The sequence below is a fragment of the Triturus cristatus genome, chromosome 4_1, assembly GCF_964204655.1.
Source record: "Triturus cristatus chromosome 4_1, aTriCri1.1, whole genome shotgun sequence".
NCBI lineage: Eukaryota > Metazoa > Chordata > Amphibia > Caudata > Salamandridae > Triturus > Triturus cristatus.
The window spans coordinates 892,903,511-892,919,853 of NC_140585.1; the positions used below are offsets into that span (position 1 = coordinate 892,903,511).

At 43.4% G+C, this 16,343-nt stretch overlaps 1 protein-coding gene across 4 annotated transcripts in view; it reads left to right on the top strand.

Moving 5' to 3' along the window:
- The window catches only part of LOC146855746 (myelin-oligodendrocyte glycoprotein-like), a 342,350-nt gene that overhangs the window by 157,862 nt on the left and 168,145 nt on the right, over positions 1–16,343 (top strand). The window contains exon 3 of one of the 4 annotated variants that reach the window (XM_085653665.1): positions 3,345–3,492. The exons of the other annotated variants lie outside the window; for them this stretch is intronic. The gene's annotated coding sequence lies outside the window, so the exon portion shown is untranslated. The remainder of the gene's footprint in view (positions 1–3,344; positions 3,493–16,343) is intronic. 4 annotated transcript variants of the gene reach the window in all.

The window sequence follows — 16,343 nt, forward strand, 5'->3', positions numbered from 1 at the left end:
CTGCATTACTGTTAGAAGGCAGTAGGTGGCATGTGTGCAGTATGTATGCAGCATTAGAAAATAAATACAGTTGAAAAGAGAAACAGACTCACAGTAGCACAACTACTCCTTTCGCAGTTGTATCCTTGCTTGTAAAGATATTACAAGGTCAAAAGATATCTGATGTCCTATAGATCTTAAGAAATCCACAGAAGTGATATTAATATTACTCAATGCACAAGTGATGGCAGTGGGCACCAGCAACTCATCGCCAATGTGGTGGCAGAAGTAAAGTAAGGAAACTTAAAGATTAAGATTAATCCTTCCTTAATTAGAGCACACACACAGAGCATGTGCCATGTAAGCAGAACAGAGAACATTTTCACAACTGACCTATAGTGTTATCAGGCAGTTCCTGAAGGGCTGGTCTGACAGGTATGTGTGTGTGGGCCTTTTTTAGGTATCCGCTCTAGATGGCACGTGTGCGCTGTCTTGAAGAAAGACCTGCTGTGTCTACTGTGTGGGCTTCAGACTGCCCATATGCTTGCCATTCGCTGGCATCTACATCGTTCTGTTATTCCTTCTCCCCATTGGTCCATGCATGCATGCATCATGCCTCTTACCGACTTTAGGCCTCCCCGAGAGTAAAGCCCACCTACTTTTAAACATACGCAGTGGCATTCTTTCAGAACGACTTTTTCATTGCTTTAAGAGCGTGCCCCTTCTCTAGAAACATATCCCGACATAGAAGAAATCTCCGGCCTGATGGCAAAATGGAAAAGGCGCCTTCTTCATCCTTCCAAACCTGTGCTTGGTAATTGCCGTTATTTTAGCTGTGCGTTGATTAAAAAACACACATGCGACTTACGAACAAACAACATATTTTTACGAATGCTAAGGTCTGCTTCTGCCTTACACAAGATGGTGGCATTATACTGCATTCATTCTAATTAACTTAACCTCACACACAAGTTTGTTGTATTTTCAGTACAGGATGGTCTCGCTTTAGATCACTGTCATGCTATCTTAATTCTGTCAGGACCGGAGGCTCCGATTATGCTTCTCAATTTTCTTTACTGAAAATTCTCAGCAGCCAATCCTGTAAAGTAAAAACAAATATACTACAATACCCATAAACACCACTGGGTATCACGTGACAACCATAGAGTAGACCCCTATATAAAGAATACAAGAGAATACCACATCCTCTTTCTTTGCTGCTCTGCAGGCAGTTAAGTGCAGAACTTTATTCCCTTACTTTACATTCATTGCGCTTTGTTGCTATAGGCGTTTATGCGCTTTGCTTTTTACCTGTTTCATAGTTAGATCGTTTTCCTTCAATGCACGCAGCTCGCGCTCTTCCGTTTCTTCCCGTTATGTGCCCTTAGCGCCTTTGGTGCGCTCGTCGGCTTTACTTGCCGTGATTGCTCTTCATTTCATTTCCCTGGTGGTTTATAATAACTATTGGGGGGCGTGGCTTGGACGCCGTTCAAGATGGCCGCCTGAGTCCGGGGCTCCGCCGCATCGGGACGATTTCCTCCGCCTCGCGTTAATTTACGCGATGTTATCACACGCCACCTGCTGGTTCCTGTAATCGGAACATGTCCTGTTCAGGATGAACTAAAATGATCGCGCTGGGACTCCTCAATCCTTCGTTTCAAGCCGTTTTGTGAGCGCCTCATAACGGCCGCCATTTTGTCTTCCAGCGCGATGATTCCCACGCAACCACATTTCTCCTCATGAAACATGGATTCTTGGATCATGCCCAAGGTAGATACTTTATAATACCTTATTTTTCTTTTTGCTTGCAACCCTCCATGGTCTATCTTCAAGGACACACAGTTTTTATTATCTCCTTGGTCTGACTGCGCTTTGAGGATCATGGTCAGACGCTGTTCTCAGTGACTTTCTTTTTTTTTTTTGCGCCAACTACTTCGGGTGCCTTGGTTCTTCTGCGTGGCAGGTGCAGGTGGCTGTGGGGTCTTTGAGTGGAACGTTGTGTTCTGTTAATGTGCCTTTTCAACCTCTGCTGACGGTGTTGCCCGCTCTCCTGAACTGTGACACTTGTGGGGATTTGTTCGGAGCGCACTTATGGGCAAGCTTCGCAATCCAAAGTTTGTTTTCGTGCCTTCAAAGGGATCTTCGGCGGCTCTTCCTTCCTCCTCCTCATCAGGTGATCCTTCTTCCAATCCTGCAGATACAATGGCGACAACGTCGTCCAATCGTCCTTCGTTGGCACAGTCAGCCTCTGGTAAGGCCTCTTCCTCTGCTACGTCAACCAAACGTTTAAAACAAGACTCTCCTCCTCCAGATCCACTGTCACCCCCTATCTCCATGGAGTTAATACTTGAGGAAATACGGGCCTTACGTCCGTTCATTGAGGAAACCAACAACAAGATGCAACTTTTTGAAGAGAGATGGTCAACTATCGAGAGCAGAGTGTCGGTGGTGGAACTTCAAACTTCGGAGATTCAATCTCACTCTCAACGTATCACCTCATTGGAGAAATCTGTTCTTGCTTTGCAGCAGCATACCGAGGATTTAGAAAATCGGAATAGGAGGAACAACCTACGCATTTATGGGCTGCCAGAATCCTTGGAGAGCGATGACCCTGTCTCGTTCTTCTCTACTTTCCTTCCGAAGCTTTTGGACATGCCTCCTACCACCTCTCTCACCATTCAGAGGGCGCACAGGCTTGGTCCTCGCCTATCATCCGCAACTAAACCTCGAGGAGTTATCATTCTCTTTCTGAAGTTCACTGACCTGCTCCTTGTCCTCTCCGCAGCTAGAGCCAAGCGCCAAGTTTCCTGGTTGGGCCAGAGAGTTTTCCTTGCTCAGGATGTTTCCAATGCTACCGCAGCAAGAAGAAAGGAATTTTTGAGCCTTCGTACACCCTTACGTGCTCTTGGTGCCAGATTTGGTCTTTTCCATCCTTGTACCTTCAAAGTCACTCACCAGAATAAGACTTGGACTTTTCAAGATCCTGCGGAGCTGAAAAACTTTATTCACATACAGTCCAATGTTGGCATGGATACTTCCGCCTCTACTAGTGGCTGAACGTTCCTCTCCTTTTATTTTACAGGGTGTTCCTGATAATGTTTCCGCATTGCCATGCCTTGTTATGATGTTGGTTTTTCTCACACTGTTTTGCTCTTAAGAGCTTTTTGATATGTTCTCTCATTGTCTTTGATTATTCCTGCTGGCTGCTCTCTTTTGCGCAGCCTTTGTTTTTTCCATTTTCATTATTGCCCATAATTTTGGGCTGTCTGCACTCCATTGTTTATTGTTTATTCATCTATTTACGTCTCCTTTGTCCTCATCAGTGCCTTTATTCACTTATTTTTGTGTTTGTTTTCCTTGCCCAGATCGACTAAGGTATTCCCTTCCTCCCTCATGTGAGTTGTGTTTCCCATTTCGTCCTGGTGCGGTCGGATTGTCCTCCTGGTGTCGGGAGGTCATGCTTGTTTTGTTGCGTCATCCACTGCCCCGACATCCTCTCCGTGTTCCCCTCAGGTATGTTACTTTCAGTCGTCCTTTATGGATTTGTACTGTCTCTTCTTGTATCTTCTCCTCTTCACCTTTCCCCTCTCTTCCCTTCTTTATTCCTACTTTCTTTAGTTTTCGTTTCCCTTACCTTGCTTGAGCTTCCTTTTCTTGTAGCTATTCTTTTCTATATCTATCTTTTACAATTGCTTCACTTTTTCTCCATTGCTGTAGTTATGGTTTTTGATAATGTTATTCACTGTTTAAGTTCAGAGTAATTTCTTGGAATGTGAAAGGTTTTATTAACCCTATCAAACGTCAGAGAATTCTTTCCCACCTTGCTACTTACAATCCTGACATAGTTCTCTTACAAGAGACGCATCTTTCGGAGACTGAGTCTCTCAAATTAAAACGTGGGTGGGTGGGTACGGTTCTATTTTCCCCTTCTACAAACAAGAAGAATGGTGTAGCTATTCTATGTCATAAAAAATTGGTATGTAAAGTCTTAACACAGGAGTCGGATTCTGACGGTAGATGGATTCTTGCTAAATTGTCAATTAATTCTATCCCTTTAACTTTGTTTAATGTTTATGGCCCTACGCAACCTGATTTACTTTTTTGGCCTTTAATTACTAGCAAATGTTTTCAATATAAAGATGACCTCTTCATTTTAGGTGGCGATTGCAACCAGATTGTGGACCCCTTTATTGATCGTAAGTCAAGTGTTCGTTTCATACCCCACAAGCCCCACAAACAATTTCTCGACACCATTTCTCAAACATCTCTCATTGATTCCTGGAGACTTTCACACCCTGACACACTTGATTATTCCTTTTTTTCTCCTCCTCACTCCTCTTTCTCTCGTCTTGACTATATCTTTCTTTCTCTTTCCTTGTCGCAAAATTTGCTGTCGTCTTCTATTGAACCTATCCTTATCTCTGACCATGCTCCTATTGTAACAGATCTTGACCTTCTTTCCCCTCCTCCCAGATCCTCTCGTTGGCGCTTTAACAACTCTTTACTCACTGACCCCCTTTTCTCCTCTTCCTTCCGCTCTTTTGCTACTGATTTCTTTCTATTAAATGATGCTTCTACTATCTCTCCCCATCTTCTCTGGGATTCCTTTAAAGCCACTGCGCGCGGATTTGTCATTGATTTTGTTTCCAAAAAAAAGAAACGCTTTCTTCAGAAGCGGAAAGATACATTAGCTCATATTAAGTCTCTGGAGCGCCAGTTCTATTCTTCCCCTAAGAATTCTGTACCTCCGGAACTTATTCGTGCCAAACTAGATTTTAACAAAGCAACTACCGATAATGCCTCGTCAATGCTTCTTCGGAGTTCTGCCCGGTTTTATGGTGGTCGCAACAAATCTGGGAAGCTTCTAGCCAATTATCTCAAATCACGCAAAGAGCGCTCCTTCATTGATTCCATCTACTCCTCTGACAATACGTTATTGTTTTTTTTTTTTTTTTTTTTTTAAAAACCTTTATTTCGATAGATGCACAATACACAGCGTCTGCCTACAACCCCCTCGGGGCCGGCCGCTATGACATTGGAGAACATAGAACAATAATGTCAGGATAAGAAAAGGTTTAATTTTATGGTTTTGTCGAGTACAACGTAGTGTACTTCGAACAGAGCCGAAGCTAATCACTGACCAGGAGAGACATCACCGTTCACGGAGCACCCAGAAGGAAGCGTTATATAGGAAGGCATTGGTAAGGAGACAGGTGGCCACCATCCAGGGACGAAGAGCATACACTATACCACAGAATGATAAAACACAATAAGCTCCTTACTAACACTGAACCCCGACCCCGAAGAAACAAAGAAACATAAAAGAAAAGGAAACCAAAGAGGAAGGGAGAAAGAAAGAGAGAGAGGGCCATAGAGACGAAGAAGACATAGAACACATCCCATCCCCCCACCCTGCATACCAGCGGAAGGCCATGGCCCACCCCCCCCCAATAGGCATGCCTGTCGCCCCAAATGAACCCCAAGTAGGAAAGAGAGTCCGGAGAGTGGGAAATAACCTCCCAGTCTCCGACTCCCAGAGAAGGCAGGAGGAGGAAATGTTACATACTCCCGGTCACCACAGCCCATTAAGCATCCCCCACCCTGAAAATCATCAGCACAACTGAAGAAGCAAGCAAAGCGGCAGGTGGGGAGACTCCATTTCAAATGTGCGAGCAAAGCAGATAATTAGCAGCCTCATCCTAGTCCCCGCCCGCCAATACGTACAGCAAACTAAAGAAAATCGCCCAGCCCCGGCCCGATCCTGAGCGGCCCCACAGATCCACCCCCGCGGTAAACAGTAGCAATTTACACACATGCGGCACAACCGATACATAAGCAAATATTCTAGTCCGGGTCATGCCAGGCGGTCAAGCAGGATCATCAAGGGAGGCAACATCAACCCTGGCCTGAACGCGGAGACCCCACCAAACATGGCCGCCGCTGGGAGTGTACCTCAGGCAGAACAAAGGAGCAAGATGGCCGCTCACGGCAAAGAAGACGCAGAGGGAGAAGAAGCGAGAGTTCCCAGTCATAGACCATCACCACATCGATAGTGACAAACACAGTTTTCCCCACCGAACGGCACACACTCCGGCGATGTTGAGGCAGACACGGCAACACCCGCAGAGGCAGAGTCTCAGCTTGTAAAGTGGAAGGGAGCTTTGTATCTGCAACTTGATCATTAGACAAACCCTCGACACTGTAACCAGGGAGAGGACGATCCATAGTACCCCCCTGTCGCCAATTTGTATCCGCCTCAAAGGGAATGAGAGGCATTGGGGGGTCAGACAACCGCAGTAGTTCCCTGGATGGCATAGCAGCATCGATCTTCCACTCCAGTTCTCGAGTGCGTTGGCACCATGTCGCCCGCAAGTCCCCCAGGGCTAGAAGGATATCACCATAGGTCAGGTCTGCTCCCTGCTGCAGCATGCCGACTGTATGTAAAGGCGCCACCGGGACACCCTCCAGCTCGACAGCAGGCAGTGAAGCCTGCGTCAGGGACATGGCGGCCTCCGCCTCTCCGGCGAAGCAGACCGGCGCCGACACCATTTCCGCCGCCAGCCCACCTCGGAGGGGTGAGGGCGACTCCATAGGACGGAGGAACAATAGTGAGGGCAAGAGGAGTTGCTGCTCGCTATACGGGGCTCACACGATGGGAGAGCCCTCGGCTGTGTTGCAATGCGGGTGGTGGGCGCTCTCAAACGGTCACCGCTCTGACCGCTGGTAGGAGGACAAAGGAAGATTCGCCAGCCCGGACCCAATCGTACAGGAATTCTCTCCGTCGCGAAGAAGGCTCCGCCAGGCCGCCCACTCCACGTCCGGTCACATTTCCCCCGGCGCCGGTCCAGCCCCAGGTCGTCTCACCGTACGTGATAAGCGGTGTCCGGCGGTGGTGGTCGGGCCAGAATGCGTGGGCAAAGTCCAAAGTCGGCAAACTCTATGAATCCTCGACCAAAAAAGCCGGCGGGAACATCGGAGGAATGCGGGAAGTATCAGCGCATTCGTGGTTACATTTGCTCGCGCCGTAGGCAGGATTAAAGATCAGGATGTCATGTAAACAGCAGACGGGCTGCGGAGCCGGGAGCTCAGACGTCCTGTCCGTCCGCCATCTTGGCTCCTCTTGACAATACGTTATTGCATAAACCTCAGGATATCCTTGAACAATTTCAATTATTTTATCGTACCCTTTATACACCTGAGTCTTCTCCCTCTCCCTCTCTTGTCCAAGCTTACCTTGACAAACTTCCTAAGCCCTTGACGTCTCATCTTCATTTCCCGGATCTGGAAGTTGACCTTTCTTTACATGAGCTCTCCACGGCGTTGGCTATTCTTACCAAAGGCAAAACTCCAGGTCCTGATGGTTTTTCAGTTGAATTTTATTTACATTTTTCTGACCTGCTACTTCCTAAACTCCTGTCTCTTTTTCAATCGTTTCATTCATCGGGGAGAGCGGAAGGCACGTTTCAAGAAGCTACCATCTGCCTTATCCCTAAAGATGGCCGCGACCCCAAATACTGTAAGAACTACCGCCCGATTTCTTTAGTGAATGTTGATTATAAGTTGTTTGCCAAAGTATTAGCTCTACGTCTTGATCCCTTAATGCCCCATCTCATTGGTGGGGAGCAGTGTGGCTTTGTGAAGGGTCGGTTGACATCTGATAATTCTCGTCTCTTCCTTAATGTACTAAATAAAGTTCCATCTCTTTCTATTCCTTTAGCGGCAATCTCGGTTGACGCAGAGAAAGCCTTTGATAGAGTTGACTGGTCTTTCCTATTTGCTTCATTGCGCTGGCATGGCTTTGGTCCTCGCTTCATCTCTCTTATTTCTCTGTTATATTCTGCCCCTAAGGCTTCAGTTCTGGTCAATGGTCAAGTTTCTTCGTATTTCCCTCTTCAGCGTGGGGTTCGTCAAGGTTGCCCTTTATCTCCCTTGCTTTTTGTTCTTGCCCTTGAACCCTTTTTATCGTCTATCCGAAACAATAATACCATCACTGGTTTTCCTTATGGTGACAAGCAACTGAAACTCTCTGCATACGCAGACGATATTCTTCTTTTCATCTCTGCTCCAGAAACATCTATTCCCCCGTTGCTGTCCGAATTCGAGTCTTTCTCACAGGTTTCTGGTTACAAAATTAATTCCGATAAAACTGAAATTCTTCCCCTTACGAAATTTTGCACTCCTCATGCCTTTGCCCCCACGGGCTTTGCTTGGAATGGCTCTAAAATCAAATACCTAGGAGTATGGTTTTCTAATTCTGTTTCTTCTTCAATTGCTCTAAATATGTCAGCGGTTTTGTCCCGCATTGAACGTTTACTTTCTTCTTGGAATCCTCTTTTTCTTTCTTGGTGGGGGAGATTAGACTCCATCAAAATGATGATCGCTCCTATTTTAATTTACGTTCTCTCTATGCTACCTGTCCATATCCCCGCAATTTTCTTTAAACGTATAGACTCTTGTTTGTTTCGCTTCCTTTGGAACAAGAAAAGATCTAGAATCTCTTTGGCTTCACTCCGTAAATCGAAGGCTAATGGTGGGGTCAACTTTCCAGATTTCCGTATGTATCATAAATCTTTTTCCCTTCGCCAGGCATCTAGATGGCTTGCTTCTGTCCCTTCTGCTTTTGCCCCTCTTTGGCTTTCCATCGAACATACATTATTACTACCCTTCTCTTTTGAGGAGGTTATTCGCTTTTCTGCTAGGGTTTCACACCATGCTCTTCCCTTGTTTAAACATACTTCTTCTCTTCTAAAGCCACTCTTCAACCCTACACCTACTACTCGAGATTCCTTCTTGAACTCCACTGTCTGGCATAACTCCCTTATTCTAATAAAAAATAGACCCATCTTCTGGAAGTCTTGGAGATCGATGGGCATCATTTGGGTGAACCAGTTTTTTGACGGAGCATCCCCTTGTTCTTTTCCCCAGTTTCAGCTGACCTTTCGCTGTCCGCGCTCCTTCTTCCAGAAGTTTGCTGTCCTAATGACGCTTATTCTGGATGTTTTTTACTCTCTTCCCCTCTCCCCTTCTTCGCTCTCCCAAGCACCTCTTCTTAAAATTCTCTTAACCTTACCCAAGGCTTCTCTCATTTACAAATTCTTTTTATCCCCTAATCCAGAGCGCCTTAAAACTAAGTTAGAACTTGCTTGGGAGGAAGACCTGGGTTGTGCTTGGCCCGTCGCCTTGTGGGACAAGCTTTGGTCTAGATCTTTGAAAATCTCTCGTTCGGCCTCTCTTACTCAATCTTTATTCTACTTATACCATAGACTATATCTCTCTCCACTCTCTCTAGCCCGTTTTTCTTCCTCTTCTGATTCTAGCTGTTGGACATGTTCTGCCCCCAATGCTAATCTTTTTCACCTCTTGTTTTTATGTCCCTCTGTCTCCCAATTCTGGAAGTCTGTCTGGCTCTATATTTCTTGTATTTTCACTCTCCCTTCTCCATACTCAATTCCTACTCTCTTTTTAGGCAGTTTATCTGATTCTTTAAATCTCCCTCTATGCTCTCATGGTCTTTTTGACCTCATGCTTGCTCTCGCCTTTCAACACATTTCCTCTAACTGGAAAACCCTGTCTAACCTTTCCATCCGTCACTGGTGGAATTCCTTGTGTCACTTTCACAGACTAGATACGGCCTTCGCTTCCCTCTGTAATCCTACACATAATAGGGATCTTTTTTGGCTGCCTCTTACCACATACTTAGACCGGATGGCCCCAAGGAATGTTCCCGCCATCACTTCGGAAAACTTTAAACCACCTTGAGGGTGTTACTCCTCCTCCTTCTACTTTAATAATATCAGATTGGGTTATGACACTGTTGGGTTTGCTGTGTAACATTTTGACTGTTGTAATGCCTACAGCTTTCATTCCTTCTTTATAGCAAGGTTTAAGGATCTTTTATTATATAATATGTTTTTGCCTTTCCCCTTTTTCCCCTTTATTTTCCTGATCCTCCTTTCCCCCTTTCCCGTCCCATCTTTCCTTAAAAATTTATAAAATGCTTTGTTCTATTTTTCTTTTAATGACATTAGCTTGTTTAATGTAACTTATTCCATTTGTTTGTTTCTTATATTGCGGCTGATGCCTTTGTATTTCTTCCTTCTTGAATAAAGCTTTTCAAACATAAAAAAAATAATAACTATTGGGCCACATGTTTATAAATTCTTTCCCCGCATTAAGTTTGGTTGAGTTGCCAGGCACATTTTTGGGGTGTGTGAACGTTCCGTTCACGGCATTGCTAGCTCGGCGTAAGCATTTTCATGCTGGGGATCGCGTTTGTTGATTCAAGGACTTTTAGCGGCCTCATGACATGCCGCTCATTCTGCATATCGCTACCTGCAATTTTTCCAACGTGAGAACGCCTTAAGCAATCCATGCGCGTTGTGTCACTTTTACCCAGCACGGCGTAAGCATTTTCACTCTGGGGATCGCTTTTAATTATAATCAGCGGCCTCGTGTTATGCCGCTCACTCTGCATATCGCTACCACCACTGTACAAACGTGCAATCCCCTTAAGCATTCTTGCGCGCTGTGTCATCTGAGTCTGTCTATTATCCTTCGCACTTGCAGGCATGCGCCTTATAAACTTCAATGCTTTATTTCCCTAAGCCACACTACGCGTTTTTATAGTGCTTGCACATCATTTATGCCCGCCCTTTCGTGATCTTTTCACTTCACAGTTTTGACCACAGGTCCTAGCACTGACGGATGACCCATCCCCCGTTTTTGTTTTCTCTAGATCAATTTAAATTTAATTCACAACAGTGATTCGTGACTGTTATCACCTGTGGACCAATTCTCTGCTGGCCACAGTGTTCCCAACAGCATTCATACTGCATTGGAGAATTAGCATGGATTTCTTCCGTCTTTATTGAGTAAGTTTGCCATTTAACCATTATGGGCCTCTCCAATTCACATGATCCTTGATTCATTACAAGGTTTTTGACTGACACCTTATTCCTACAGGTGGTCATCACTCTCTCCCCACTTCCTTTCTCTTGGAGCCTCTGAAGCCCTCGTTGCCTCTGACGTCCTGCTGCGCCCACAAGGCTATATCTTTTAATTTAGATACGGTAAATATAGTGATCCATACCTGCCATACATCTTCGCCCTAATTCACTTTTGTCCCTGACAATTCCTCATTTTATTATACCCTTAGGTGCCCCTGTCCTCCCACTCTCACTTCCGTCCTGAGGAAGACCCCGCCAGTAAGGATTTGAAGAAACCTACACATTTTAAGGGGTCGAAACGTCGACACATTACTGATGCCAATATTGCCAACAGTGCAGGTTGCACTGTGACTTTCCACATTACATGGCTGTGTAATTGATTGTTATCTATCTGATTTTGACTGTTTTAAGAATATGTGGCATTGAAATGCATGCCCATCAATTTGATTGTGATACTTATTAGAATTATCTGTCACTTACCTCACTACCTCACTCAAGTCACCATCCCCTCTCTCCCTACACTTAGTTGGGCACATCAACTATGGTTTTTAATGATCATTGTAAAATGTATGTCTTAAAAATTGTATCATGTGTTGAGTGTGATTAAATAACACTCTAACAGCTATTTCATTCTCTTTTGATTTATTTTTTTGATCTAATTTCATCGCATTCTTTTACACTATTTGATGTATTAGTACTGGGACCACCACGTTCTATACCACTATCACTACTGGCATTAAAATAGCCTTCAATATACCCTTTCCTGCTGTTGAAAACCAGTTTCCAATTGTGACAAGTCCCTTTCACAAATGTTCAAACAAACTTGGTGTTTCCAATCCACGCAATTCAGGTTCTAACCGTGATAAATTCTTTGTGAAACCTTCTATTTCCCTACTCTCATCAGGTATGTATATACTGCAATGAGTTAATTTAAGTATTTTGAAGACTCTGCCCTTTTCTGTATGTAAGATTTCTAGGGCAATTTAGTCCTGTAAAACCATTGACCGTGTAGCAATTAGTTCAGTATTTATTACAAGCAAAGCTTCGGAGGTGCTGGTTGCCATTTGTTGGCAACTGTTGACAACTTTCTAATCTTCTCACCATTTAAGATGACGTCTACAGGTGGAATGACAGCTCCAAATGTGTCTCCTACTAGTCCAGTTTCTCTGTTTGTACTGCGTTTCTGTCTACTTGCGGGTGTTAATGTTCATGCATCTAAACTTTTCATATGGTACATTTATGGAATTACTATGCTTAACTAGCAGATTTCCTCCCAGTCAGCTGGCAGTAAGAAGAAGGCATTCTGTCCACAAATGTAATAATCCCCTGGAATCGCATTTTCATCTCCCTGTAAAATTTGCCAAGATTCCCCTATAAATTTGAATGTGTGTTCACAACTACTAATTCCTACATGTTTAGTCCTTTTGGGTGTCCATCTTCTGTTCACACAAATTTCCCCTTTGTTGTTGGCTGTCAAGAATCAGTTTAGGGTAAACCGTCTTCTTCATAAAATCATTTTGTTCCTTCTTCCAAGCATTCTCTAAGAGCATAGCTCTTCTTGTCTAGTTCTTGTCATGTTAGTGCATCTTTTTTCTAAAGTCATTATATAAGCCTTCTTTATTGGGCGCAATAAACAGGTTAAATTGTTTTGTAAGCTTTCACACTATCTATGGGTCCAAGGGAAAGAAAGAATACCTGGCTGTGTCCATTCCCTTTGTTTGTGAGTGTTAATTTGTGTTCTCTATTTATGGTACCCTGGAAAGTATAAGATCATGATTAGAATAGAAATACTCAAAATATACTTGACTATAAACTAATGACAATAGGATGCTGAAAGGAATAACGTAAGATAAAGGCATGTGGTAATAGGTAACTTCTTCTGAAACTGAAGTAGGTAAGTGTGCGCATACATAACAATCCTTTGCATTCATGGCGTTAGTGTATTCTTGTACTAACCTAGAAAAAAAGTTAGCAGTAAAAACATTCATCTTATAGTTTTATAAAGGAGTAACTAAAGGGGTCCTCTCTAATATTGTAAAGAGGTTTAATGTTTTTTGCTTTAGGCTCTGACTCTGAAGCTAGGTAAAACCCTATTAGTACTGTACTGATCATTATTAATGTTATTACAAAAATTTAACCCATTATATATTTACACATATTTCTAATGCAGCACATTCTCTGAGTCAGTTCAAAAACAGTTCACTAGCTTGTAGGAAGCTTAAGTACGTAGCTTTTTTGATACAGTTAATATTATTTTTTCATCAGCAGACAAGCTTATAACCAGACAATCCTTAACCCTTCTCTGTGTTCTTCTACAATATTATCCCTATTCTTCTGTAGCTTTCAGCTAAGACCTAGATTGATCTTATGTAAAACAAAGAACTAAGACAATAAGCATCAAATAAGCACAGTTAAAATATTCTTCAATTCCGTTTAGCTTCAGGTTTTCTTCAGATTATTTCAGTCTTGTTTACTCTTTTTTAGGGCGGTTCAAATAGTTCAAGATTTATGTTGCACAATTCTTCCAATGTGACATTCAAAGCAGTGTTCATGTAGTATGACCATTCAGCTGCTGAATATCTGCAATAGGGCACTTATGCTCTTATCGATCTTCTTAAGTTTTGCTGATTTGGATCCATGCCACCTCTGTCGCTAAATTTAGCCTCTTTGAGTATTATTTCTGGAATTTGAGCTATTGATGAACTTCTCCTTGGATTTTTGTTTTCAGAGCTTTATGGCCATTCTGCTTGTCGTTTTGTTCTCCTTGTTCCAATGTTGGTTCCTTCACCTGGTTCTTCTTGTCCTCGTATCACATCGGCGCCACTTTTACCCTGTGATTTGATCTCTGCTTCTTTTTCGTTAGAGGTCTCCATGCCACTCTGAGTTGCATGAGGTACTTGCACTTGACTTTCTGTGAGCTGATTTTCACTCCCTTCCTCTTCCAGTGGCTGGACTGGCACCGGTACTGTTGGTCTGGGTGGCCTCTCAATTGGTGTTGCAACCACCAATGCTCTTCATTCAGGATCATAGACCAAAGGCACTTCTTCTGGATTGCTCACTCTTTTGGTGTGGTAAGCATGAATCCATCTTGGGACGCCAGCACACTTAACAGCAATGTGTATAGTTAGGATTACCTGATAGGGCCCTTTCCACCTGGGCTCAAGACAAGTCTTCCAAATGTGCTTCTTGATCAGGATCCAATCACCAGAATTGTGGTTGTGGCACTATTCTTGTTGTGGGTCTTGCATGGCAGCTGAAAACTGATGAGTGACAGTAGGAACCACATCACCCAATTCTTTGCAGTAATCCAATAATATATCTGCAGTGGTATTCAAAAGGGCATTTGCAGGAACAGTAGGTGAACTCATTGCTCTGCACATTAATATTTCTTGGGGTAATAACCCCGTCTTCCTGTATGTGGTACTTTGGATACTCATTAAACCCAAGGGGAAAGCATCTGGTCATTTCAGAGAGGTTGATGTACAGACTTTGGCCAATCTAGACTTGAGGGTACTATTTATTTGTTCAACAATATGAGAGGCTTCAGGTCTGTAACTGCAATATAATCTTTGTTCAATTTGTAAGGCTTCAGAGATAATCTTCATCACTTCATTGTTGCAGTGCTTTTCTCTATCTGACTCAAGAAATCATCGTGCCGAACCTAGGTATTAATTCTTGTAATAACATCTTAGCTACCGGGAGACTGTTGTTTCTTCTAGTTGGGTAGGCTTCCACCCGTCCTGAGAAGACACACACAATAACTAGGATATATCTCAGTCCGCTATGTAAAGGCAATCTCGAAAAAAATCCATCTGCATCCCGTTGAATGGGTCACCTTATCTCCCTAGGTGTTAAAAAACAATGGGGTAGCAGTAGTCAAAAAAATTGCACCTCGTTTTATAACATCAAATTTTATCTCCCTAGGTGTGTGTGAGTGACAAGTGTTCTTTTCCCTACATTTAAATGTGGACAAGTAATTCCCAATGTCAAATCTTTTCTGCCAACATTCTTAGTCTGGGGTTGTATCAACAACTCTGCCTGAAAAGTCTCACCATTGCATCTCTCCCTAGATGTGTGAATCCATGGTAGTATTATGGTAATACAGGTCTCCCATCTGTTGACACCCAAATGTCATTTGCATTTTTCTCACATCCTGCTTTTACCCAAACATTCTATTCTGCCTCTGACACGTTTTCCTGCACCTGCTTCAGTCCATCCCATGTGCCAGCAACTTTCATCAGCATTACAAAAGAGCTCTCTTCTTTGGACTCACGTTTGAAATTTCCATTAAAGGAACAGGCTAACAATGCACAATACCTGACAACTGAGTCAGCATATCGGTTGCCCATGGCGACGTATCCGCTTCCTCCTTGATGAGCTAAACACTTCACAAACAGCAATTTCTCCTGGTAATTGCAGAGCATCCAACAAGTCCTTGGCGTATGTTCCATTTTTGATTGGGGTACATGAGGAAGTAAGAAAACCCCTCTGTGACCAATTGTCCAATATCATGGTTAACACCAACCCTATACTGGCTGTCAGTGAATATGGTGACTCTCATGTGTGCAGCTGAACTGCAGATTCTAGTAAGAGCAATCAGTTCAGCGACTTGGGCAGAAAAAACGTTCTGAAGCCATGAAGCTTTGACCACATCATTTAAGGTGCACACAGCAAATGCTGCTCTAAGTTTGCCATCATTTACTTTCAAACATGAGCCATCTATGAATATTTAGAAAGTACGGATGGGCGATGGGTGTAATTCGGGGAGTTTGAGAACGTGAATACAGCATAAGAATGTATACTTGGGGAGTCTGAGACAGTGAATGCAGTATAAGAATGGATGGAGTGTAAGTTTGAGTGGTAGGATTGAAGAGTTGGGCGCTGAATAAGTATGAATGAGGAGCGAATGGGGATATTATACACAGTATCATGGGTAGGTAGGAGGGTGAATTCAGATGGTTAGTCACTAGCAGGATGTTATTGGTTGGGTAAAACAAGTATAACAACGTTAAAGATTAACAGTAGAAAGATGGTATTTAATAATGGGTGAACTCGGTTTTTGAGTTTTAAATGAGTAGATGGTTAGCATTGATTATTAAATATGTAAAAAGTGTCATAATGCAATAATAGTGAATGTCTGATTGTTCATTTGCAGTTACCCCTGAAGAAGGGCCTGTAATGCATTGGGTCTAAATAAAAGAACGCTGCTTTGAATTCACCATGCATTGCCATCGTGACCTTGAGCGAGGTCCGGATGGACACAACTTGGGCATGAGAAGCTTGTGTAACGGCATGGTTCCATACATGTGGCTTGAATATGAAGGATGATGAAAATTTGGACACAAAATGGCAAAATATGGAGAAAACCTGGTTGACATTACAGGAGTACTGTTGTGATTATACGGTTTTGCTGTGTGA